At 52.7% G+C, this 24,971-nt stretch overlaps 1 protein-coding gene across 4 annotated transcripts in view; it reads right to left on the bottom strand.

The window, feature by feature from the left end:
* The window catches only part of TSPAN9 (tetraspanin 9), a 204,296-nt gene that overhangs the window by 8,702 nt on the left and 170,623 nt on the right, over positions 1 to 24,971 (bottom strand). The gene's annotated exons all lie outside the window — the stretch shown is intronic.

The following is a 24,971-nucleotide window of genomic DNA, read 5'->3' on the forward strand; positions in this document are numbered from 1 at the left end:
GGGCCAGGAAGAGAATCCAGAGTCCAGTTTCTCGGGGCCACACCTTCCAACCACTGTGACCTGCTGCCCTGACCGGCAGGGCCATTGGCCCACTGTCGTCAGGAGGCTGAAGAACACATTTCCCACAGACAGGAGAAGAAAAGGACTGGTTGGGCTGGTGGAGAGGCTGACTGAGGAGCTGGCCGGTGTGTAGGGCATAGCAGCCATCACCGCCTTCGCCATCCATCTGTAATCCAGCAACCAGCACTACGGGCTGGAAAACCAACTCCCCCACAGCACCCCTGGGGCCACCAACGCCACTCGTTTCACCCGGGGTAGCTTCGGTTTCATTGGCTGCAAATCCCCATGTCTGCCTTATTTTATGCTCAATATAGCTGACACACCCCTCCCTCCCGCAGCTCGGGAAGTTTGCTGAGTGTGAGAAGCCAATCAATCAGTCAACCAATATGTATTGAGTACCTACAGTACACAGCATCCCGTGCCAGAAAAGATACAACAGCTTTGGAGACCTGCCTTCCCTGGGCCTCCAGTTGGGCTGGATGGGAACCATAAAGAAGCAGCATCTACCCCAGGCAGTACACACTGGTGCCAAATAAATGGTACAGGAGTTCAGAGGACAGAGTCATTTTCCTGGTCCAAGATGCCAGTCGGTGGAGACAGTCCCTCAAGGATGGGGAAACTTGGGGCAGGCAGAGGGCAAGAATGTTCCACGCAGGTGAAAGTGTAGACGTAAGGGCTAGGGAGGCCAGACATGGATCTGATGTCCGGCCCCAGCTGGTCCTGGTTGTGCCACCGTGCAAGCTCCTTTTATGCTAAATGAGAATAACAGCACCCACCTCCTGGCTCGTTGTGAGAATTTACATGGAAGCAAGCGTAGGATGTGGGTGGCAAGGAGTAGGTCTGGTCTCTGAAGGCATTTACTGAGCGGTTCCTGTGTGCCAGGAGCTATGCTGTGACCCCCAGGAACCAAAGCCAGAGAGGGGACACAGAGGCACCAGCGAAGACAGGGAGCCCGCAGACGCAAGCTGAGCCCCTACTTAACAAGTGCCAGGCTCCCCTGGAGTGTTGGGGGAGCCGGTAAAGGCCTGGCCCTCGAGAAGAGGGAGCTCCCACAGAGCACGCAGATTACACAAGCAAACCTCTCGTGGAATGCCAAATGCTGCTATGTGCTGTGAAGAACACTAAGGATGGGTAAGGAGTCAGGAAGTACCTGGGGACAGAGCGGTCAGGGAAGGCCTCTCAGAAAGATGGCCTCTGAGTAGGGACCCAAAGAAAGAGAGGAAGTGAGCCACACAGGTCCCTGGGGGGAGAGTGTGCTCACAGAGGGAACAGCAGTACAAAAGCCCTGAGTGAGGAATGAGCCCGGACAGCCACAGAGCAGCAAGGTGCCCGTGTGGCTACAGCAGAGTGAAGGGGGTGACAAGTGGCGGGGGACCAATAGGTGGGGTGGCAGGGGACAGAAGAGACAGGGCCCTGCAGGCATCAGGACAGAAAACATGGGTGCTGTTATACAGGATGGGAAGCCTCCAGAGCTGGAGAGTGACACGATTTATGTTTTCAATAGACCGCTCTGGCTGCTGCTGGGAGAAGAGACCAGCAGAGGGCACAGGGGAACCTGTGGTGGCAGTTAGGAGGCTACTGCAATGCTCAGGCTGGTGGCAGTCACAGCTGGTGGCCATGGAGGACTGGTCAGAAATGGTCCAATTTGAGATATATTTGCAGGGTAGTACTGACAGGGCTAGCTGGGCCCTGAAGAATGAGTAGGGTTTTGATGAATGGGGAAACAAAGGTGGTCCAGACTGGGCATGATAAAGAAGCTGGAAAATTCCCACGTATTACTAAACCAAAGACTGCTCAAGGAGTACGGGGACATGGGAGTTAGGTAAGTGGAGCAGCTGCCTGGGTCCCCCACACCGTGGAGAGGGGTTCTGCACCCCCTCTACCCTTCAGCAGCCCCATGCAGAACTAGGGCAAGGCTCTTGAGGTGTGGGCACTCTCAGGCCCAGAGCATCCACCCAGAGGGGGCAGCTCTAGTTTTGCCAGGGGAATAACCCCTGCAACCACTAGATGGTGCTTCAGGCCGGGTCAGCAGCTCTGGGTTCGCCAGTGAGGTGCTGACACTTTCATCCAGCTTGTCACTGACTTTCGTCAATCTGGTCAGTATCTATGCTGCTGTCTCAATTCTTCTTTCATTAATCATACAGAAATTCATGATCTTCACATGGAGTATTTATAGCTCTAAAAGTCAGGCCCTGGAATGAATAAGAGGAAAACCCACTGCTGCCAGGTCACTCACTGCAGGTGGGGGAGCCCACTACGGAAAGCTGAACTCGGCCTCCCGGAGCTTCGGATGCCCCACCCGCTGCAGCTGCAGACACCGGGGTCCCCGGGCCCCTCCCCAGAAAACAGTTCTCACAGGGAGTGGACCTTGTGCGGTCCCCTCTGTGCCTCCATTCTCCATGTCCCTCCAGGGGTGAACTGGTGTGAGTTCAAGGAGCCTCCATCCAGGAAAAGCTCAACCATTCAGAAGATCCCAGGAGCCAGTCGTTTCCCTGACTCCACACTGCACGTTCTTTGACTTGGCTTGCAAGCCTTCCAAAGACCCGCCAGCAGCCTCCCTCCAACACCCTGAGAAAAGGAGCTAGGGTCCTGTAGCCTATCTGCTTCCCTTCTCACTTCCTGCCTGAGATCCCACCAAGCCCCAGGCTTGATCCCAGGTGAGATCTGCTGCCTACAGGTGGGGCAACCCACCAGCAGCCTGTACCTAAGTCTGGGGTTGGGGAAAGGCATCACACGCAATGTCTGCTGAGTGAGTGAGACCCCTGTCACTCTTCTACATCCTCAGGGGTCTCTGCTGAGAGGGACCCTGTGTCCCCATCTCAGATGACCCCAAGCCAGCACAGCCTCCAGGCAGGAAGAAGACACAAACATCAGCCCCTAAGTTTATAGATAAGGACACTAGGAGGGGACCGGCGATCGTCACATTGCCAGCATGGGCCCAGAACCTGGTGCCCTGGCATTTGGTGAAGAGCCCTTGCACACTCCGGCTCCTAGGAGGCGGTGTGCACGCTGAGCCTGGGCCATTGGGGGAAGAGCACTGAGACCCCGCCTTAGCCCCTGTCTCACGCCGTGCTCCCCTCCCTGCCCCGACCTGTTTTTCAGCCCAGCCTGCACTGAGCTGCCTGAATCCTTTTTCCAAAATGCTTCTTTCATCATGCTGTTCCCTTATGTAACCTTAAGATTCTTTAGCTCTCTGAGGCCCACTTTCCTTTAAAATATGGGATTTGGACTAGAGAATTTCTCAGGGCCTCCCAGCACAGGTTTAGCCAAGACTGAGACACAGTGCTCTCATCTCCTACCCCAGTGGTTCTCACCCAGGAGCAATTTTGCTTCCCTGGGGCCACCCAACATGTGTAGAACACTTTTGATGGACATAACTTCGGGAGGGGACTGCTACTGCCATCTAGTGAGTAGAGGTCAGGGGTGCTGCTAAACATCCACAATGCATAGGACTGTCCTCCTCCATAAAGAACGACCCAGCCCCCAAGTGTTAATAGAGGAGAAACCCTGCCCTCGCCCCACCCCACGCCAGGTGTCCTCCATCAGAGGAGGAACCTGGTGTGTTCCCTTTGAGGGTGGGGCAGTGTCCTGGCTCCGAGAGGGTCCACACCACATGAGAGGAGAAAAGTGCTGGGCAGACTCCATCCGGGGAGCTTGAGAGGGCCAGAGCAGGAGCAAGTAAGTGGCCAATGTCTGGTACATGGCCATGGGCAGGAGGGAGGAGTTGACAGCAGAAAAGGTTTGCTGGGCAGGAGGGCAAGAAGACAGGAAGCCAACACCCAAGGGCAGAGCCGGGGGCAGGGAGAGGGTAAGGCAGCCATGGGAGAGGGCGGAGCAGGGAGGGGAGCTGCCTCATGCAGAGGATGCCAAGCACAGGAAGGAGGCAAGGTCTGCAGCGGTACAGCCAAAGATCAGGGCCAGGGAGCTCAGCTGGTGGCATTTGGGAAAATTCCCTTCCAAAACCAGAGGGTTGCCTCAGCTGAGATGACCGAGCTGTAGTCAGCCCCAGGCGGGAAGAGACTGGGGCGAGGCAGGGTGACTCAGGGGGCCAGGATCCTGCCCACACCAGTGCCGACTGACCCAAGGTCACCAGCTGGTCTGGTCAGGAGCTGGCTACCCTGCTCGTGTCCCTTCCTCCAAACACCCAAGGGTATTTCTAAATACTTTCAATTCAGGGCTCCAAATAAATCCACATCAAAACTTGAGAAAAGTTCCTACCCTTGCATTTGCCCATGGCCTTGATCTCTGTGAAGAGAGCTGGCTGGGATTTGGATGTGTTCTGTTCATTGCTAAATACCCAGAGCCAGAATAGTGCCTTACCCTTGGCAATGTCCTTGGGTCTCCCCCCTTACAGGGCCCTTCTGTCTGGGCCTCTGCAGAGGGCCATCTCAGGACCTTCCCGTCACCCTGGGGTGCATCCACCAGGTGCAGGCACTTAAGCTGAGGCCCAGTGGGGCTATGGCCAAGCAGTGAACAAGCACTCCAGACTCCCCTCATTCATTAAGCCTGTTGTAACTAGCCAATGTTCCCATGGCATTTTTCCTCATCTTCGGTTCGAACCATATTGATTTGTAGTTTTAATATATGCACCTGCCATGTATCTTTATGTATTTTTCATTTAGGCATTCCGTTTCTCTGGGGGTAAGGCCCATAATTTCCCCTTCAAACCAAGTTCCCTCCTGAGCTTCTGTCCCCATTTACACACTGCTTAGAGCTCAGAGACAGCCACTCCCTGTGCCGCCTCATAACTGCCAGCAGCCTCTATCCCCTGTTTGGGGGTGGCTCTCCCTGGGGGTGACCTCCTATGCCTGGGCTGAACCGAGTTGAGTACATCAGGGGCCAACCTTCTGTGTTGACTGATGTCTGCCCTCATTAAAACAGCAGCACTTCCAGGGCCAGGTTCATGTCTCTTTCACTGCAGGGCCCAGGACATGCTACATAAATACTGGACAGACGGATGGATGGATGGATGGATGGATGGATGGCGGGTGGATAGCACCTGAGTGGAATGCAGCCTGGGCACAGGACCAGACCCAGCACAAAACCCACCTGAAAAGAAGCCCCACATGCACCCCCTCTTCTCTACTTCTATTACAGAACCCCAGTGCCCTAAGCTACTCCCAGTTTACCCGCCTGGTCCCTCAGTTGCCTCTAAGTCCCCTGCTTCCCTTGCCCCAGCCAGCCCCTCTGGAGCCCATCACACCCACTGGCTGTTTTCACCCTGCTGCCTGATGCATCTCCACAGAGCCCCCGGCCCAGCCCCTAGCCCCCATCCAGCTTCATTACCTCTTTACTTTGCAGGAGCTTTTCAAACACTAGTCTCAGCACTCCCTGGCACTCTTTATGAGCCAGGGCCAAGTACAATATTTAATGGCATTTAATAAATTAGTGGATGTGGAAAATAAAAAAGAAAACCAAAGTGACTTTAATTTCACAGCCTGGCATGTGGCTAGTAATGATCCTGCCTGGCCCTGGAGAAGCCGGCCTGCCAAGAGCTCACCACTCAGAGAGGGGGCAGCACATCAGTGCCGGGGTGGGGGCTGCTCCTTTGTGTTTTGGGTGCCCCCTGCCTCCAAGGGGCCCTTGCGGTTCCTTCATCATCACAGGTATAAAGGGGGCAGACCACGCTTCTAATTCTGCACGGAGCGAAAGGACAGCACAGAGTCACAAAGATGTCTTTGCCAAAGTCACCCAGCAGGCAGGAGGATCAGAGCACAGAGGCAGCCACTCGTGTGAGCTGCCCCTGGCCCCACGCAGTCCAGCCCCTCCTTGGCACCCCGGGGTCCTAGTGCTCACCACTCCTCAAGATGCTCCATTCCAGTTATGCACAACTCTAATTACTCAAGAATTCTTTCTTTGTAACTGAAGAACCTACTCTCATGTGGCTGACATGCCTCAGTCCTACTTTTGCCCAAGAAAGCCACCCAGAACAATGGCAGGCCTCTGAGTGTAAGAAGGCAGGTGTCTAACATTCCTTCCCAAGGCTTCTCCTGGCCTATTAAAGGGCTTTGAGATCTTCCTCTTCCTATGAGTCACCTTCCACTACGCACCACTGTCCCAAATTGAAGGTCTCAGTCCAGCTATGGAGGGACCAACGCAGAGTATAAAGACACCACTCTCCCCTCCTACACGCCACGCTCTATACTGTTAGTAGTGCAGCCCAAGTCGCCCCCACCTTGGCTGGCAGCTGGAGCACAGTGTGTTTGTCACACTGAGTTTGTGTAATTTGAAGCCAAACAGCACGGTTCCTCAGTCACTCCTTCTTGACCCCACACTTTCTCTCAACGCCTCCCATTGTCCTCACAATGTCACTGTGCAGCCCCCAGTATCACCAGCTTGCACAGGTGATAGGGAGATCACACCCGCATTTCTGAACTGAATTTTCCTCCGAATAACTATTACATAAAGCATCTGTATATCCAAAACCCAGTTACATTTTGATGACTGCAGAATCGGGTTATTTTCCATCTATGATGGGTCTGGGGACGGCGCTTCAACGTGGCCAAACGTACAGCATGTGTGTTGGGAGCTGCACGTCTCAGAGGTTATCCATGTTTGAATATCCATATTCGAAATCCATGTTTCCAGAGCCCACTTCTCTCTGGGGAACTTTGTAGGGACACCAAGAATGTGGTAACCCCTTCCCAAGTCACCAGAATACCCCATCTGTTGAGAGTAGATCCCCTCACAATACTTCTCAGAATCTAAAACTCTAAGAAGTCCATGGGGATGAGAGTCTGTGATGACGGAGATCCCACCTGAGACTTTGAGGACAGCCCGTTGCTGCTTCCCAGTGGTTGCCAGTGGGGAGGGGGAGCGGGAAGGGCTGGACCCACCTAGGGAATGCTGGGGTACAGTTGCTCCCTGTGTCCCTTCGTCCCTCCATGCTCCCAGCCCACCTGGGCCTGGAAAAAACTTGACACGGAAGATGGGCAGTCCTGCCATGGCTCGAGGCCTTCCCAGCAGAGCTGCGGTGGTGTTGGGTCGATGTTGAGGGTGCTGAGGGCCCTGGGCGGGGGAAATACCCAGTTCCCAGCAATCCTGGCCCCTAGAGGGCTGCTCAATGGGCCTGGTGTCTTTTGGGGTGGAATGGGGGTGGGGCGCGGAGGCTGGCTTTGCTGAAGCACTGCCCACATGTTTGGGCTTCCTGGCCTGGCCTCAGCCTGGAAGGTATCTGCCCTGCCAGGGGCTCACTCCAATCAAGGCATCTGTGGGACCCAGAGTGACGTCGTTCTGGGGCAGGGAGAATCTGGGTCTATCCCTGGGCTTCAAAGGCTTTGCAAGGCACTGGTGCTGAGATTAGGCCCAGTCCCCAAGACAGCTGATGCCTAGAGAGTAAGGAGCAAGAACCAGACATGGGGAGGAGAGGTGGCGTCCACCCGTGCTCTCCCAGCACAGCCCCCTTGAACTCCAGTCTTCCACAGCCATTCCTCTCTCTGGGAGAAAGGCTTGCAGAGCAACGGAGCTCACCTCCCCAACCTCCACCTGCACCCCAGTTCCCAGGCCATCTGGATTCCTCAGCTCTGACAGCAGGTCCCAGATCAACTTTCTCAGGTGCCAGCATCTTGCCATCTTATCAAACTGACCTGCAGGCCTACTGGCTCCTTGGAGAAACAGAAAAGGAGGTGGAGACAGCTCAGAACCACCTGCCCCCCTCCACCGAGGATGCCCAAAGTTCGACTGAGGCTGCTGTAAGGAACAAAGCCTGAGGAATGGCCCCCAGAAGGACCACAGAATGATGTGTGGCTGGATGCCAAAGAGCAGGCTGCTGCTTTGTAAAGGAGTGATCGTTCACCAGTCCATAAACATCGACCCGACACCACCGCAGCTCCGCCGGGAAGGCCAGGACTGCCCGTCTTCCCTGTCAAGTCCTTTCCAGGCCCAGGTGGGCTGGGAACGTGGAGGGACGAAGGGACACAGGGAACAACTGTACCCCAGCATTCCCTAGGTGGGTCCAGCCCTTCCCGCTCCCGCTCCCCACTGGCAACAGGAGGATGGAGGCCCTGACAGGGAGATTCTGCTCCAGGACCATGGCAGATCACTCACGGTGAGCACACAGCTGTGTTTCGTTCCTATTCAGGAACACACAAGAAGGGGTGGGCCAAAATGCTTAAGGGGCAGGGGAAGGGGGGACTTCCCAAGAGAGAGGCTGACAGTCCACTGTCCTGGCCCCCCTCTGGAGGTTCTGTTCCCTGAGCTGGTCGGAGAACTGCCCTTTCCTGGGAATGTTGAGGGGGTGACCCTTAGAAGTGTCTTCTTTCGAAGCTCCAGAACTTGTCAATACTCAACAGAAAACAGCTTGGAGTCTCAGGCTACCCACGCCCTGTTACAGTCAGGCATGGTGCTGGTGTGGGAGGGGGTGGCACAGTGAGGGGGTGGGGTTGTACCTGTGCCCCACAGGCCACCTCTGCCGAGCTCCTGGGCCCAGGAGCAGCCACGGGGAGACAACTGGGACCACAGTGTGAGACACTGTCTGAACTCCCAAGGTCACCGCAAATTGGGAGCGAAGGCACCAAGGACTCAGAAGAGCTTGTCAGAGGGGTTCGCAGAAGGGACTTTTCCAGCCAGCAGCATATTTTTTCCTTCCTGTATTTGTTTTATTTTGTGCGTCTGGGGAGAAAAACATCTCTGACAGCATCAGAGCACAGAATAATACGTGAAGCTGGGGCTGCCATGGGAGACAGGGATAGGCTTAAGAAACCAAATATCATATTGAAACTGGGGCCCCCTGGGCTCCCCTGAGGAAGCAGAACTGTCAAGAGCCCAGACCTGAGGCCTTGGAGCCCAGAGGTGGCTCTGGTGAGACACAGGCTTGCTGAGACACTTCTCCGCTAGAAGCCAGGGCAGGAAAAGCACCTCCCCAGGACTCAGAAACGCCGAGAGGATGAATAATATTATGCATGCCAAGCACTTTGTGTTCCTCAGAATATGAATATCATACACAGTATTGTGCTACCATTCAAACTCCTTGGAAAACACTAGGGGAACAGGACCAGGATACCTGGAATCCACGTCACATCTTTCGGGCAAAGACCTCCATCTGTGAGCCTATAACTCACCCTACAGAGTGGGGAGAGGGTGGGCCCATTCTCCCTGTTTGAGGAAAGAAGCCCACCCCCCAGAGGTGAAGAGTCATGAAGTGAAAACCGTGCGCTGCTGGGTGCTTCTCCTCGGCGGGGCTGCCTCCGTTCCACCCACCACGCGATGGAGGCCCCTTTAATAAATGAATGAGAGTGGCCTTCTACGGGCCGAGTTCAGCAAATCACACTCTATAATTACACATACAGATATCAGGAAAGATCGTGGCTGACAACCAGGTCCATCTCTGGCTGCAACACAGCCGTCCACACGCACCTTTGCTACAGCCCTGGGACTTGGCCAACACACGACTGGCCTTCTCTCTAGGGAGACTATGCCCACAGCCCTATTAGTTATGCTGCCAAACAGGAGCCGTGTCCACCCACGCCAGGATTCAGCATTTCTGACATGCTTCCTGGGGGACACAGGCCAGTTAAGTTGAGGTCCTCTGCCAGGGTTGGTCTCAGCACCAACTTAAGTGACACCTGAGACCCCTCCCCACACTGTGCCAAGCTCTGCCCATCTCTTCATCCTCCTGACAGAACAGGAGACCACAGCCCGTCCTCTACTGTTCAACACGTGCCCCGCAGTTCAGGGTGCTCTGCCCACCCAGTCTCACCAGATGAACGTGTGCGAGGTCACAGAGCCTGTCCATGGAGGAGCCATGCCTAATCCCGGACCGCACGGCCCAACCCACCCCCCTAACCCACTCCTGGATGCTGCGCTCCTGGGGGCAGTAAAGCACTAGTGCTTGTGAGTGCCGGCCACATGCCAGCTCGGGTCTGAGAGCTCTGCCTCTTCCGCCTCATTTAATCCTCTCAACCCAGTGAGAGGGTTGAGGGCAGATTATGTTTGTCCTCCCTGTTTTATAGCTGAGAGGGAAAGGCACAGAGGTTCAGCGGTGAAGGAACACAGGACACCTGACTGCAGAAGCCCTGCTCTGGGCCACCATACCCCATGGCAGAGACCTGGGTCGTCCCGCACAGGCCAGGAAGGTGTCCCCTAGACACGTCCTCACTTGGAGAAAGGAGGGCTCACCATGGTGTGATGCGTGTGCTCGAGCCTCTGTGGCCTGAAAACCTACTTGTAGACTGGGAGGGCAGGAAAGAAAAGTCGGGACAGTGGTGGCGTGGCAGCAGTGATGAGGTTGGAGGTGATGGCAATGACAGAATACTACTGATGACTCCAGCATGTACTGAGCCCACCCCGCAATCCAGGAACTGTGCCAGCCCCTTTCCACAAAACCTCACAAAGCAGTTACTATTATCTCCCCCACTCTGCAAATGGGCAGACGAAAGGATCAGAGATTAAGCATGTTGTCTAAACTCACACATGGAGTAAGCAGACCTGGGATTTTAATCCAGTTCGCTGTGACTCCAAACCCTGTGATTGTAACCTCTCCGTGCCTACAACATACAGACCTAAGAAAAATCCCAAACCTCATTTTATTAAACACTTTTTTCAACAACTTTCTAGCCTAATCTGAATTGCGGGAAGTGGAAACAGGTGCCCAAGAGTGCAGGAAGCAAGCACAGCCCCAGCTGGGGATGGGAGGCAGGGTCCAGGCCCCAGGTGCCTGGCTGGCAGGTAACCGGCAGGAAGGGCGGGGTCCGGGAGCAGAGAAGGTGAGCAAGGACGGGGAGTGAGTGGAGGGGAAGACGTGTCCTTAGGGGTGCCCATTTGCAGGGAGGGGTGTGTGTCCAGAGTGCACATGCATTGGGGGGAAGCAGCCAAGGTAGTCTGCCTACTTTGCTGATTTGACCATAATTATGAAAACCGTTGGCTATTCCTCTGCAAGAGGAAGGAAGCAAGAAGGAACAAAATAAATGAATCTGGAGATCAACTGACCTTGCTTTTGCACCTACATTTCTACAAAAGAGGAGAGCTTGTGGGAATAATCACAACCCTGAGCCATTCATTTTCTGGAGAGTACTTTCACACACACTGTCTCAGGCACACAGACCCAACAGACCATGGGGAGCTGTTACCCCATTTTACAGATGAGAACGTCACAGCTCACAGGAGCCAAGCCCTCATCTCTTACATGCCTGGGAGAAACGGGGACGCAGGGAATATTTACATCTGACCCACCAGGAAATGGAGCTTCAGAGGAACTCACAGAAGCAACTCAAAGACTTCCCACTTTTCAGAGAGGAATGACAAGGGAGGCCTGGGTGATAACCTGCTCATTAGACCTTCAGCAGGTGCCTCGGAAGTCCCTGCCCTGGGCTGGTTCTATGGTGCCATGCTGGCACACAGGAGCAAAAGACAGGGTCCCTACTCTGGGACATCCAAGCCAGCTGGACCAGCAATCCTAAGCCAAAAAAGCAGCCACAATGCAGAAAGCACATGGGCCAGGGCTGAATGTTTGGGTCAGGGAAGCCTGGTGATGATTCTGGTCTTAGAACTAGGTAGACCAGGTTTAAGATTTTGGTTCCCTCATTTATCAGCCAGGGGAATCCTGGAAAAAAATTTCTCAAGTGCTGGTTTTTTAAATGGGGGATTAATGGGACCTACAACATAGAGTTGTAATCAGGATTAAATGAGATTCATGAAAATGAACTGCCTAGCATGGCATCCTGTAGCTATAAATGGGAGTCGTTATAAGTATTTATGGCCTGTCGTCCTCATTCACCCAGACTGCTGAGAGCCAGAGAAGCACCTGTAAGCCCAGGGCCAGCACTGGAGAGGGGCCCTGCCCAGGCAGGAGTCCAGTTGTTCCCAGCCCCCAGCCCCGACTCCTGCAGCGGCCTCGCAGCACGCATCCGCCCAGACATGCTTTCCTCACTCTTCGTCCTCCCATTCCCCAGCCACCCATCTCCGGGAGATAGCTTGCTTTCCTGATTTGCCAGCCTGCTTTCTTTTGGCAGGGAGCTGCTGCCGTCTGTGCTCTGGACCGTAAAACAAGTTTTCATCAATAAATTAAGATAAGCAGAAAGCCAACTTAGGAGGAGGAAGGCTGAGGCGGGCAGGCGGATGGGTGAGAAGTCACCCTGTGACCCAGAAGGGACCAGCATGAGTCCAAAGGAAGACTGGAGCACGCAGTCTCATCCTCCTGGACCCCAAGGGCCCCACTGAACCTGCGCTTCTCAGAGAAGGGGCACTCAAGTCACCATTCCTCCCTCGGGTCCCATTCCATCCTCAGGGTGGGTTAGCAAGTGTCAGTCATAGGTAAAGTCAGGTCTCAGCAATGTTCTGAGCCAAACAATGATCCCAATCACTGTCAGACAAGCTAAATCTCAGACACTTGCCTGCCCAATCACTAACCCCAGCAAGCAGCCTCTGAAAATAAAGTCATTCTCACAGAGCTGCTCCATCCTCAGTGTGAACCCTTGGGCCCCCAAATGCACCTTCCACACCTCTGCCTCCATGTCTTGCTCACAGCTCCTCCTCCAACCCACAAAGTTTCCTCTTTTCACCTTTCTCAATTCAACCCACAGCTTCAAGGCCCAGCTGACAACCCACCTCCTCCTCCAGGCTGGCCAGCCCCGCCCTGACTCCCACAGAACACTGCAGTGGCTCTGTGACCACTCATCAGCCACAGAAGCTCTCCTGCCTGGCCATTGCTGACCTTTGCTGGTGTATGTCCAGCCTACAAACAGCTACAAAGGGTGGGCACTTCCCTCTACCCTTCTCTGTGCATTTCCCTGGCATCAAGCTCAGTTTGGGCCCAGAGAGGCCCATGTTTATCAACAGCCAGGTACTGACTGAGCGGGCCCAAGTGAAGGGAGGATGTGGGGACACTGGAGCCAGGCAGGTCTCAGCTCAGCCACAGGGGCCTCCCCAGCCTGGGCAATGGCACACAGCCTCCTCCAGTGACCGATGCTCGTAAACAGGCCGGAGCATATGGCAGGAGAAGGGCCATCTGTCCGTCCACCACTACACACAGAGAGGTGTGTGGCTCTGCACGTGTTTGACGTAATGGACAGAGGGGCATGATAAGCCCCAAACAGTCCAGCACACTGGCCTCATGCTGCTAATAGCCGGGAATCTTGGGCAAGTCAACTTCATTCTTCTGAGCCTCAGTTTCCCCACCTATAAAACAAGCCCCTTTAGCCCCAAGATCCTAGAATTTCACTTCTGCTCAGGCCTCGCCCTAGCTGTGTGAGATAGGTAAGACGACCACGACCAGTCCACTTTAAGTGAAGGCCTCAAGGCTGCATGGCCTGACTATGAGCTGGGAGGCTGGAACCCGTCCCCTGCCTTACTGAGTGTAGCCCCACTTCTCTCAGGGAAGGGAAAGTGCCAGGCCCTGAACCAGGCCTGAGAAGCGCTGTGGGATTTACCTTCCTCCCCTCTTGTGTAGTGGCATCATGACCCAAACCCCCCAGGTCAGGAAATGCATGCAGACTTGCTCAGGGTCCCAGGGCCATGGGCCCCATCTGATGCCAGTTCAGCACCCTGCCTCAGGAGTCGACCATCAAATACACGCAGAGAGAGAGGGAACAGATGGCCAAGTTTCAGGCCACAACAATATAAATCAAGACTGCTAATTATACCCCAACCTGGATATAAACAGAATTGATTACTTCGGAGTTTAGGTGTCTCCCGTACATGGAAGGAGCAGAGTAATGTAAGACCTTTGATCAAGTCCAGATACCAATGGCCTTCCCTCTTCTCCTCCCACACACACTCCGGTACCACACACACAAGCATGCACACATGTGCACACACACAGATAAGCACTCCCTCCACCAAGACCTGGAGGAGGAAATGATGCCATTTTATAAAGGGCAAACAGGAGGAAATAACCTATATGTTAAATTGTGAGCTGGCAGGAGCTGAGAACAAAGTTCAATGAATGGAACAGAAACATATTGACAATAGCAAAAGAAACAATTACTACACATTTTCATATGAGATTCTGAGGAATAAATTTGCTCTTGCTTTTGCTTATTCAACAGAAAAAGAAAAAAAAGCAGTAGCCAGGGAGGGTGAGGACACAGCAGAATGCAGACGCCTGCACTTTGCAGCTCATCATTTCCCTTAAGCTCTCGAAAGAGCGGGAGATACAGGCTGACACAGGGGTCAGAAGGATGCTACCTCCACAAAATAGACACCCTCAGATTAATAGGGAGAGGTGCTGCTTCCATCCACTTGGCAGCTTTGCATCTCTGGAAGTAGACAATACTAATAAAAGAGAGAAAGAAACAGGATTTTACTTGGAGATGGAACCTTTAAAGATCATGGCTCCAGTTGCTCAGGGAAGCTAGAGTATAGCTTCCCTTCAGGAAAACCCTCTATTGCAAAAGCAAACCTCCAAGGTAGTCCTACAGATTCCACCCCTTCTGCAGAAAGCGGGTCACTGAGGCTGTCAGTGCCAGGACTGCTGCTGTGGGAAGGGCTACAATTCTGTGTCAGAGGTTTCAACAGTCTTGCAAAGCAACATGTCATCAGTCTATGAGCATGATATTGTGAGCACTGGAAACATGGGACTTGGGTTCGGGTCCTGCCACCTGCCCAGGAGCACCTGGATGGTGGTCAGTTTATCATGGAGGTGCCCACACTGCCTCCCAGCTCACAAAATGCCTGTGAGCCTTTGCTTTCACTGAAAGTATTTCTTTTCCATGGTGTCATATACTCTCTGAAATAATGTCATCCAGATCAGGGTGTCCGTCCAATCTCCTGAAATGTGCTTCTCTACATGTCCCCTATCAGAGGGACCTGTTCCTCCACTTATTCTTCCATCTAGGAGTCAAAACTTGGCTCTGTGGCCAGCAGTGAAGGGCAAGGCTCTGGTATAAAGGCCTGGGTCTGAATCCCAGCTCCGTCCCTCACCAAATGCAACCTTGGGCTAGGTGAATCTGTGACGCTGACTCCTCATCTGTAAAATGGGGATAATAATGCTGTCTTCCCAAAATACATGTAGTACTTACCTTGCAAGGTTGTTGTGAGGATTCAATAGGATAAAACTTCTAATGCTCTTTGAACAAGAACACGGCCTGACATCATAAATGTTCACTACCACCATCATCTCCATGACCCTTCCACATCTCATACACCCCAAACCCTCCAACCGCCCCCCTGCAAATCTGCACCCACCTCACCCTCCCCACTCCCACAGTGCAGTTCTCAGCCTCCTCTCCTTGGCCTGAACGCTGGGAAGCATCCCAGTTGGTCACCCCACATCCTCTCTGTCACCACCACAATCGAGACTGTGGAGGGCTCCCGCCACCCACAGGATGTTGCTGGAGCCCCTCAGCATGGTGTCCATTTGATACCCACAGGTTCATCTGTCCGTTACCATCATTCTGTTATCCCCTACAATCCAGGATACTTGGCCCTCTGGGATGCATCCCACACCTTTAGCCTGTATTCATCTCCTCTGGCTCTTCTCCCACCAGCCATGCCCTCCCCTTCAGCCCCTACCACTCAGAAATGCCTATCCTTCCCACGAAGGTCTATGACTCCCACCCTCCTTTCCTTCCACCTCTGTGCATCAGAAGCACCTGCCACCTTCCTCATAGCACCTAACACCTTTGGCCCTACAGATGTTCATTCCTCGGTTCAGCTAAAGTCACTCTCACTTTCATCTCTAACAGCGCTTCATACAGAGTAGGCTCTCAGGAGATAGCTTTCAAGTTGAACTGTTTGACACAGGCAAGTTCCCAGCAGCACAGGACTAAGATGGTACAACCTGTTCTGCACAGCCCCCATTGGCACTCTGCATAAAAGGGTACCTCCACTTACACTGGCACGGAGCATAGGGTCAAGCAAACCCCACTTCTACAAGTACCAACTGTATCCAAAGTCTTCAGTGGCACAGAAATGTGGACCTATCAAATGCAGCTAGTCCCCATCATCCCCAAGGCATGTGATCACAGGGGCTGCCTATGTGCTGTGTGGCTCATTCATGCCATCATCTTGCCTTCTTTCTATAGGCATGAGTAAGCCGAGGACAGTGTATAGAAGCGCTGGGACCTCACAGGCCCGCAGAGTGCTCAAAGGAACGGCCCCCCTGACTGCCTCGGCACAGGAGGGCAGCCCCTCTTCTGGGCTCTGACTCGTGCATCCACTTGCCTTCTTTTTTAAATTTATTTTTTATTTTTTTGTCAATCCTCACCCAAGGACATATATTTTTTAATTGATTTTAGAGGAAGAAGAAAGGAGGAGGAGAGAAAGAGAAAGAGAACCATCGACTGGTTGCCTCCTGTATGCGTCATAACGGGGAATCAAACCCATAAACTTTTGGTGCATAGGACGACGTTCCAACCAACTGAGCCACCCAGCCAGGGCTCCACTAGCCTTCTTACTACCTCTACTTGGGTGCCTCACGGGCATCTCACACTTAAAAGGTACACAACAGAAATGCTGATGCTCAAGCCATGGGACTTGAGAATCACCAGCGACTCTTTGCCCTCCTGCATCTTCCACATCATCCACCAGCTAGTCCTGCCAGTTCTCTCTCCAATCTCAATCTCCAGTCCACCCATTTCTGTCCATCTCCGCTGCTACCACCATCTCCTCTGTGAACCTCTGCAATCATTTCCTGTTTGCCAGTGGCCACTCTTGCCTTTCTATAACCCTTTCTCCACAGAACAGCCAGAATGGTCCTGGTTCAAATCTCCAATGGAGCCCCTTCACGGGTAGAAAAAAACTCCAAATCCCTTCTCGTGGCCTACAAGATCCTGTATGATCTGGCCTCTGCCTCCCTCACCTCCTGTGCTCTGTTCCAACTTACTGGCCTCTGTTAGCTTCCAAGGCACATCACACTATTTTGCACTTGGTGCACCTTTTGTCTAGAATATTCTTCCTTAGATAGTCACATGGTTGTTCTTTCCTACCTTTCAAGTTTTCCTTACTTCCTTCACGTCTTGTATGGCAATCTGTTATTACTTTCAGTGTCTGTTTATTATTGTCTGTCTTCCCTACTAGAATGTGAGCCCCATGAGATTAGAGAGTCCTGACGTGCTCCTTGCGCATTCCCACAGTGGTGCACTGTGCCAGGCATAGGGCGAAGGCTCAACAAATATCTGTGGAAGGGAGGGACAGAGGGAGAAAGGGCACCAGGACTTGGAACTCTTCTGTCCTTGAGAACTTTCCTCTAAAATGGCATTTAGTGTTTGTGGATTACACTTCTCAGGTATCACCAAGCTCCTGGGAGTGACAGCAGGGAGCTGCAGTGCAGCACAGAGAAAATGTCACAGGATGTGAAAAGTTCTGACAAGTGAGAACGAGAAGGACCATGGGTTGGGAAGTCAACGGACTCATGTGAGTTTAAATCCCTACCCTGGCTGTGCAACCTGAGGAAAGCACCTTAACCTCTATAGGCCTTACCATATTTTTCGGACTATAAGATGCACTCCCCCCCAGATTTGAGAGGAAAAGGGGGGTACATCTTATAGTCTGAATGTAGCTTACCTGGCTCACTGAGGGGGGTGGGTGGCAGCAGCAGTGGAGAGGGGTCACAGGTTATTAAATATTTTACCACATTTTTTGCTTCAAAAATTTTTTTCCTATTTTTCTCCTCTAAAACCTAGGTCCATCTTATGGTCCAGTGCATCTTATAGTCCTAAAAATACAGTAATTCCTCATGTCCAAAATGGAGACAGTGATACCAAAGTCCTAAGGCCACATAAGCACAGTGCCTAGTATAGAGTGGACACTCAGAGAATTGTCTTTTTCCAAGGATCCAGGGGGATCAGACATACTCTTTCGAGTTGCCTGAGTACATCCTCCTGCTCCCCAGATATAGAAGTCACCACCACTTATGTATCAGCTGCCTCATCTCAGGATCTCACCTAAAGGATAAGGGGCAGTGAGGGCGGACGTGGTGGAGCTGCCCAAGGGTTCTGGGAGCACACAATGCCCTTCACTGAGACCGTAAGCACACTGGCACGTGTGCTCAGACTCTGCCGAACCTCTCCCGAGACTCGCCAAGGGAAGTCTGCTCCCAGAACAGCCCGTCGTTCTCCACCATGGCTTGGGAGAAGATCCCAGGAGCAGGCACTGGGCTGCAGGGCAGTGGGGCACAGCATGGTGTTTTTCAGCACTGCTTGGGTTCTGGGGCTGCCCCAAGCTCCTTGCAGGGGAAGTGGGAGGATAAGAACTAACTTGCCTAACATCTCATTCCCGAATGCCAAACATCAGCTTAAAATCCAGGGGAGGGATTAAGGTTCCCTCTGCCCTTAGTCACCCCCTGAAGGAGATGACAGGCTACACTGCCCAAGCCAGGAATGTTCACTGAGGTCTCTCTCCCTCCAGGCTTCTGGCATCTACTTCTCCTTCCCATCCCAAAGTAGAGAACACCAGGGAGATTTTGAGCCCCAGAGTATCTCCTTGGCTGGGGAGGACATATCTGGGGCCCACAGCACTCAGACGCAAAATGAATCTTGTCAAAGCTCTCCCTTCCTGCACCCACAGGTTGGCTGAGACACCAGGGTGCGAGTTCAGCCTAAGGCAGAATCAAGCTGCACCTGCAGATGGCTCAGCTCTCAACTAGCCCTTGAGACCCTAAACTTGCCAACACCAGCCCAGCATCCCTCTCCTCCATGGCCCCTCAATTATTCCTTCTCAAATGCCCTTTTCCCTGCCATTCCCATGCTCAGGATCTGCACCGGCTCCCCTCAGCCCACAGGTAGAGTCCAAACCCTCCAGCCTGAGAGTCAAGGTCCCCATGAGATGGCCACAGGCTCACCTCCCAGCATACCCCACTGTAAGCCATTTCACTCTAGCAAAATGGAGCAACCTGTTCTGTCAGCACCAAACAACCCCTTGCTAGTGCCAAACCTCTATCTGGAAGACCCTTCTTCTCCTCACTCACCCCACAAGACCAGCTAAATCTTCCTCCTTCAGAGGTATCTTTCGCTGATGAAGAGCATAAAACAAATAAACACACACACACACACACACACACACACACACACACACCCCTGAAGGAACAAAATCCAATACTCTCCATTTCTGGGCACCTGCAGCCTAAGTCCTCTGTCCAAAGTCTCCTGACTGGTCACACCTGGTGGCTGGAAAGAAGCTGGTACAGGAGGTAAAAAGTGCATGGGATGGAGACAGGCAACAGGCGAGCTCCAGAACCCTACTGAGATGCCAGCAAGAGGGGGGATGGGAGGCAGGGGCAGAGGGCCCTGGCTTTTAACAAGAGAGCTTGTTGGGGATAATTTATTCCTACAGCATCTCAGCAGGTTCCAGCTAGTTGGGTTTATAACGGAACGCACAGTCACTGTTGTTCTTGGATGCCACAGCTACGTGATGGGGGAGTCTGCTGCAGAGAGACAGCAGCCATAAAGCAAAGGACAGCCCATGGGGGAGGTGACACTCTGCAGGGACCAGGTTTTACAGTCCTGGAAAGAGAAGGTTCCAAGAAACCCAAGAGTGCGGACTATGAGTCACAGTGGAAGGTAGAACAGGAGCCCCAGGTCAGGGAAGGAAGGAGTCAGACTTGGAAGAGAAAGCCTGGACGGAACCCCATGAGCTCCTCCCACATGGCTGGCAGCAAAGGACTACCCACCACTGCCCCAGGGGTAAGCAGGGCTAGAAACCTACCCTTACGCTGCAAAAAGGGTTAGACACTGGAGTGGGAGCAGGAAACCCCCAAATCCAGTGAACTGCAAGGGGAGACTCTCTGCTTTTACTCACGAGAGTCACTGGGACCTTGGTGGGGCAGGGCCTCCTAACTCTGACCATGGAAGGAGTGGACAGGCAGGACCAATAGAAGGAGCCCGACCTTCGGTGTTGCCTGCTCGGCACCTTTCACCCAACTCACCCCTGGTTCCTGGGGCCTAAGCTACTTCCTAAGGAGAAGTCGTTTCTCTCCTCATTAACTAAAGGGCTCTCCCAGAACAGTCTTCCCTGTGGGACAGCCTTGTCGGCAATAGGGCCACATAGCAGAATCCAGTTTGTATTTCAGGAGCTGGCCCTCCTTGAATGGACCCTCTTGAAATCCAGCCCATGATGGCTGTTGCTCTGTTTCAGGCAATGGGGAGTAGTCACGGTTTTGGGGTTCTTCTGCGGTACCCCTAGAAGAGTTAACCTGGCCACAAAGTCAAGATCAGGGGCGCCACTAGGGAGCTTATCTGACCTCCTGAAGGGATTAGCACCCAGCTCAAGAAATGCCAATCGGCCAACAGGGCTGAATTTAACCTTGGCTATCCCTCCCAACCCTCGCCAGGGCACTCTCAAAATCGACAATTACGCTAGAGGCAGCTCGGCCGCAGTCTGTCATCAGCTATTTATAACCCACTCGCCATCTAGGGGGAACCAGACACCTCCCTTCACCGTGAGGTGCCAAGCACCAAGCCTGTGGCCTTGGCCTCAGTGACTCCTCCACACCGGGCAGCTCCTGCTAGGACCCCTGCAGGAGCACCTCCCAGGTTCCCCGTGGCCCTGTCCCGTCATCTCTGAGGGACAGAGTACCACAGTCAGCAGGATCTTACTTACATTTCCTGGGCAGCTACTTGTGAAGACACCAGGCCTACTGTTGGACATAGCTCAGCTCCCCTGGCCTCTCCTACCAGCTCACCACTGGGCCTGAGGACCTGAGGACCTGATTGTCTCAGCCCTCCAGCTGCTGACTCTCCCAACTGCTCTCTTCCCTCCTCCTCATTCTTTCATCACCTCCTGGCTCCCAACAACCCAACAAATCGAAGGAAAGGGCAGAACAACAAAAGGGGCAGGAATCGGGGCACTTGTGTAAATGAGCCTTGAATGAGGAACAGATCTAGTCCTGGATGCACGTTTCCCCACCTTCTGTAAAAGATGTGGGTGAATGAATAGTAAATTGTGGTCCATCCAAACAATGGAATATTATTTAGCACTGAACAGAATGAGCTATCAAGCCATGAAAAGACATGAAGAAACTTTAAATGCATATCAGTAGTGAGAGAAGCTAGTCTGAAAAGGCTACATTCAGTATAATTCCAACCATACGACATTCTGGAAAAGGCAAGATCATGGAGACAGTGAAACAATCTGTGGTAGCCAGGGATTGAAGGGGATGAACAGGTGGAGCACAGAGGACTTTTGGGGCAGTGAAAATACTCTGTGTGATACTATAATGGTGGGTGCATGTCATTGCACATTTGTCCAAACCCACAGAATGCATACCAGGAGGGACCCTAGGGAGAACCATGGATTTGGTTATGATGTGTCAATGTAGGTTCATCCTTGGTAAAAAATGGACCATTCTGTCGAGTGATGTTGATAATGGGGGTGGCTGTGCATGGGTAGGGTGGGGGTATGTGGGAAATCTCTATACTGTCCTCTTAATTTTGTTGTAAACCTAAAACTGCTCTTAAAAAAAAAGGTGGGTGGGCAGCTAACAGCTCTTCCTTCGAGGGTGTAACTGGCAAGAGAAAGACTCTCCTTCAACTCAAACTAACTAATGGAGCAGGTGCCCATACTCAGGTACGCTAAGGGGGTGCTCAGCTTTGCTCCTACACAGCCTGCACCTCTACTGACCCTCATCTCTGAACCAGTGAGAATGCCGACTTCCCAACACTGCCACCTCCTTAAGAGGTCATGATTTACTTGCACAAAGACTTCATCTAAAACGTGTTTAAAGGCATGTAAAAGATACCTAATTCTAAGCGTAACCTAGAGGGAAAGGTCCTCTGACTTCCGGGTTATGGGCTAGATACCCCAAGAAGTTCTTTCTGAAAGCTAGTCATTCTACCACCAAAAAAGGGAAATCCCATTGGGGATTCTCTGAAACTAAAACAGGGCCCCTGCTGTCCTCCCCCTACCAGTGTTCAGTGGCCATACCCCTTTGGGGTGGCACAGGGACAAGCTCACGAGGGCTCTAAGCTCACGAATATGGTGGCAAAGGGCTGAGTGGGGAGAAAGTGCTAGAGAAAAGTTTAATAATAGAGCTGGGTTGGGCAAGGCCCGTTTCCTTTTTCAGTTGCCCTAACCGGCTGCTCCCATTACGCGATGTGGCTGTGGGCAGGAGAGTCAGCTGCTGTGGGGACTCAAACCCAGGTCAGCCCCAGGGCCACGTCTCCTCAGGCCACCTCTGTGAAGGGTCCACATGCCGCAGTCAGATGAGGCCCATGCACAAACTCACTGGGCTCACCTAACGCAGCCTCTCTATAAAAAGCCTGGAGCTGGCCGGGCAGACAGAGCCAGGCCGGAAGCCCCAAGGTTGACTGTCCCGCACCCACTGGCCTCCCAGCCCAGCCATGTGCCTGTCCCTCATTGTCTCTCTTGACTGTAGAGTGCTATTTTGGGCTCTGGGGGACAAAGGGGAGCTGACGACTGCAGCAAGAAGCCCACATGGTGGGCAGGTTGGCGTCAGAGCAGCTCTTCTGGTGACAGGGCAGCTGCTGCCCTCTCTCCAACCTCTCCCCTGTCCCCTGGAAACCAGCAAATACAATTCTCTCAACAGTCAACACATGTGTGCATGGAACATGCACCCGTGCAGCAGTTACAGACTGCAGAGAGAAATGTTCACATGGAAATATGTGTGTATGCTTGTTGCCATTAATGGGCCATTCATGGAAACTAACTTGGAATCAGTATTAAAGGACAGGACTGGGGAAAGGCATGCTTGAAAGCATAGCCCCTGGCAATTCACAGTTCATCTGACTCATTTTTCATATCTGTTAGGTGGGTTTAATAATAGTATTTCCTGCAGGGTTGTCATGAAGCTAAAATAAGTTAATGTACAAAAAACACTTAAAACAGCACCTACTAAATGCTCTAAGGGCAGTGGATACTGTCATTGCCATTGCCATCATCATCATCATCATCAGCAGCAGCAGCAGCAGCAATATCAGGATATACAAGACAGAACCCAAGTCATTCACATTAGCTCTCTTTTTGGTGGAGAAATGTGTTGAGCATTTGGTGGAACTCTGGCATAAGCTAGTTTAGAAGGCATCTGCAAACCTGATGCAAGGGAAGGGCAAAGCCAAGCACCAGTGGCCAATTCTCTGTAGACCTGCAGACTGTTCTCCCCTGCTCCTCCTCACCTCTAAAACAAGAAGACCCCTTCTACATTTGGGCCTTCAGTGTGGGGATGTGGGGAGGGGGGAGGTGAGGGCATCCAAGCATTAAAAAGTACAGAAAAGAAGCTTGAGTCCTGAAGGCAGTCAGTCTCTGGTCAAAAGAAAGCAAGGCAGGCCTGACAGAGGCACAGCTCCTGCCGAGCCTGGCCTTCCAGCACTGACGCCAACTGGGGAACGAGGCCTGTGCACCAGGCTCCAGGCTGGGTGTCTCAGGTGTGTTATTCCATGTACTCTCACACCAGTCTCAGGAAGCAGAGTCCACTGTCCCAGACCCATCAGTAGGGCCAGGGTCAGTTCCCAGCTCTTTCTGACGCCTTAACCCTCCACTCCCCTGATGGACGTCAGAATCATCCGAGGTTTCTGACGCCAGATGCCCGTGCCCCGCTCCGGACCTGCTGTGTGTCAGAACCTCCAGAGCGGCAACCACCCCTCTGCCCAGCCAGGAGTAGGCTCCACTGGACTGAGACACAGCAGACAGAAATATCCCCAGGGACACACTGCCCCTGGAGACTTGACATATTATGGCCCCTCCCGACTTCTCAGCAATGAACACCCTGTCACCACTACCACCAGCATCCCATCCTGACAGGGGTCCTGGGGACAGTGACCAGATTCCAATCCCCACCTGGCACTCTGTGAACCTTTAAGAAAGAATGACTATTTCCTCCTCAGTTGATCCTAGGCCAGGTGGTGGCCTGTCCTCTCTGGGCTTCAGCATCATTGCAGGTACACTTTGTCCGTGATGGCATTCTGTGAGTTCTGCATGGGCTATGAAAGTCACAGAAGTGGCTGCTGCAGTGGCCAAGCTCATCAAGCACTTACTCGTGGCAGGTCCCCGTCCTTTAGACCATTACCTCACTGCACCCCCACTGCAACCTAGGAGGTGGGCAGCATTATCGTCCTCCTTCACAGATGAGAAAACGAGGCTCAAAGAGATGGAGGAACTTGCCCAGTGAGAGGCCTGGTGAGTCAAATCCAGAATCCAAGATCTTAAGTGCCAGACTATATTGAAACCTTCATGAATGATAATTATTACTTTATTCACTGAGCTAGCAGGCAGCATCATGAGTAATTGAACAACCTTTATTGCCTATTTCTATAATTTTATTTATTTATTTATTCACTTATTTTTTAGGGACTTGTGACTGATCACAATAGGCTGCGTCTGGTGGGGGGAGTGACTTTAGCAAATAAAGTAGGACGATAGGGGCTTGGGAGATGTCCCCGACACGCTGAGAACCATTCTCCGAATCACAGAAGCGCTGTGAGAGGCAGGACAGATCATGTGAGTTCCCATTTCCTGGGGGAGAGAATAAACAGGGTCACCGGGCAGCTGGCTTATACAACAACCACAGCAATGCAAAGCGGGACAAGCTGGTCTCCCAACACCAGTTCAGGGCCCACCGTGGAGCTGTAAAAACCCTCTTCTAGACTGCTCTAAAATAGCCCTATTGCCCAGCCCCTGCACCTTCCCCCCAAGACAGGTGTCCACTGGCCCATGGAGGGAAACAGTCACCAGCCCAGCAGTGCCACATGGCCCTGAAGGGAAGGGTCCTCGGCTCAGCCCAAGAGGCACCTCTCTCAGTTCCCTTCGGTTTAAAATAGGCCATGAGGATGCCTGCCAAGATCCAATATTCTTGGCAAACAGGGTTATACAGGGAGGGGTAAAAGTAGGTTTACAGATGTGAGTACCCAAAACACAAATTTTATTCTTGTATTATTATTTATTAATTACTATATTTTCCATATGAACAGCTGTAAACTTACTTTTGCCCCGCCCTGTACTTCTGGCTATGCACCATGAAACACTGAACTGGGGAAGGCTTCCCACACCAACAGCTGACTCCCGGCCGTGATGACAAGACAATCCTG

The sequence above is a fragment of the Phyllostomus hastatus genome, unplaced genomic scaffold (genome assembly GCF_019186645.2).
Source record: "Phyllostomus hastatus isolate PE091 unplaced genomic scaffold, TTU_PhHast_1.1 phas_contig_152, whole genome shotgun sequence".
NCBI lineage: Eukaryota > Metazoa > Chordata > Mammalia > Chiroptera > Phyllostomidae > Phyllostomus > Phyllostomus hastatus.